The sequence below is a fragment of the Triticum aestivum genome, chromosome 5B (genome assembly GCF_018294505.1).
Source record: "Triticum aestivum cultivar Chinese Spring chromosome 5B, IWGSC CS RefSeq v2.1, whole genome shotgun sequence".
Taxonomy (NCBI): domain Eukaryota; kingdom Viridiplantae; phylum Streptophyta; class Magnoliopsida; order Poales; family Poaceae; genus Triticum; species Triticum aestivum.
Genome location: NC_057807.1, coordinates 316361720 through 316364390, shown reverse-complemented (window position 1 = coordinate 316364390; position 2671 = coordinate 316361720).

Sequence of the window (2671 nt, the reverse complement as noted above, 5' to 3'; positions counted from 1 at the left end):
CTGGAGGTCTTCCTTAGGCGGAGCATCCAACCACTTCAGTACCGAGGCCACCCGATGTGGCTGTATTGTGGTACCGAAGACACCACTCGGGTCCATCCAGAAGCGGTCGACGACACCACACTGGAGAGGTGGGTGGCCGCAATCACGGGGAATAAGGACAACCCTCGAGGGGCTAGGAGGATCGCACCACTCGATTGTACCTACACACCGGACACGGTATGGCCACTTGTTTCCAATTGCAATCTTGCTTTATTCATTCTGCTTCGCTGCGAATCGGTCGAGTGATCTTTGTTTTGCTTTGTTGCCTGGCAGGCCACCACGGAGTTATACTCGATGCCCAATGGCGTGCAAACACCGACTGAGGAGGAGGAAGGAAGTGGGGGCGAAAGCCCGAAGGAGTGGGATTCGGATGCTGACGACGATGATGAGGGTGATGACTCTGGTGAGGAGGAAGAAGAGGAGGAGGAGGAGGAAGTTGTACCTCCTCGCTCGGAGACACGCTCGAAGCTTGTCCATGATCCCGCGGTCGAGCGCGGTAAGGGGGTCGCAACCGTCATGCAGTCGTCCAAGCGCCCTCAGACTACTTCTCCGGCGCCGACTGAGAAAGCTCCGAAGCAATCTTGGGTGGCGCCGTCGAAGTCGGCGAAGGTCTTGCCGAAGATGAAGATGGTGATCCCCACTATCTCAGGGTAATGGTGTAGCTTGAATTTGTCTGCTCCTTATGAACTTATTCTTGGTCGACTCATGAGCTAATCGACTGTCTTCTGAAACTGCAGTGCTACTACTTCTGATACCTCGGCCAGAACTGGAGATCGGGAGATGGAGGTTGTTACTTCGAAACCTGGTATGACTCTAGCAGTTCCGTCTTCAGTTGATTGGCTTCTTGTCTCTAATTTTGATTCTTTTTCTACAGCTTCATCTAACGTCGTTATCGATCTTCCCGACGACGACGACGAGGAACCACCAAGGCAGAGGAGGAGCAAGAAAGCGTCTGCTGGCAAGGCGACTCAGGACGTGCCAGCACCCGAGACGTTGGTCGTGGAGGGAGACAATGTCACTCGGCCTACCGTAACCTTTGCGGTGCTATTGACGAGTGCTCGTCCTTCGTCGTCGAGTGCTGCTCAACCTTCACTTTTCTCAACCTACCATGTTCCAGAAGACCAAGCTAGCGCTGCTAAGGAAGCAATACGCCAAGCGGGGGTCATGATGGAGCAAGTGAAGGCAATACGAGAAGCCAGCCAGGCAGCCTATGACGCCAGTTCAGCTCTTCAGAGTAATGTTCAGGTCAGTCGATCACCGCCTGTTCTGTTAGGATATGATATCTGAGAACTCTTCTTTCTGAAATTCCTAGAGTTTGTCCTACACCCACTGGGTGCGTCGATTGAAATTCTGGATTAGTGGGGGCACGCTGAGTGCACCCACTGGGTGTAGTCCCCAAGGCTATGGTCGACTGATGGTAGTCGACCATAGGCTTTATGTCGTAAGTTTTTTCCTTACTCGACTAGGTCGAATAGATTCATAGACCGGTGGGGGCACGCTGAGTGCACCCACTGGGTGTAGTCCCCGAGACTATGGTCGACTGCTGGTAGTCGACTATAGTCTGAAGAACACCTCCCGTTTTTTTTGTTGTTGGTCGACTGGTCGACTCTAACTGATGAAACTAGTGGGGGCACTCTAAGTGCACCCACTGGGTGTAGTCCCCGAGACTATGGTCGAATGTTTGTGTTCGGCCATAGTCTTAGAAACGCTATGATTGTTCCTTAGTCACTCGGAAGTGAATTGTCTTTGATGTTTGTCGATTGATCCTTCACAGAAATCTTGTGATCTTGTTTCTCGCTATGCCGAATTGGAGAGCAAGTTTATCCAGCTTGAGCTTGACCAAAAGCTTGTCCAAGAAAACTTCACAAAGGCGAAGGAGGAGGCAAAAGGTATGTTCGGTGAGAATCTTGACGACTGTCCTTGCGTTTCGCCTGCCTCCGACTCTGATCTTGTTGTGATTTCCGCAGAAAAACTAAGGGATGCTCTAAAGAAGAAAGATCTTGGCTTGGCCGAGTTGCAGAAAACGGCTTTAGAGAAGACCAAGCTCGCAGATGAAAAGCTGGCTTCAGTCACCAAGCTTGAAGAACAAAACACCAATTTGAAGGCTGCTCTTGATGCTGCCAACCAGGAGATCAGTCGACTGAAAAGCGACAAGGTTGCCCTAAATGACAAGGCCAGTGAGTTGGAGGGAAAGAAGAACGATCTGGAGGCTTATCTGGGTGAACTCGCCAAGAAGCTATTCCTTATGCTTGAGGGTAATCTTTCGTAACAAACAGACGTTTTAATTGTGATCTCTGATTGTTGTCTTGACTCGGTGGTTGTGCTTGCAGAATTTTGCCAGAACTTTGAAGAGGAGACTGGTCGACTGGAAATAAACCTGGATCCCATCAACTCTCCCGTGAAAGATGAAGTCGCCATGAATGTGCTCCGGCTTGAATCTCGCGTTGCTGCTGTCGTCGACTATCTTGCAAGGCTGAAGGTCGCAACTTCTCGCATCGACACGATACTCTGGCCAAGAGAAATGCTCCAGAACGACCTCGAGTCTCTGATGACTCGACTGAACGAGGTCCCAAGTCGAGTGCAGGAGTGGAAGAAGTCTTCGGCCAGGTGTGGTGCGGATGTTGCTCTGTCT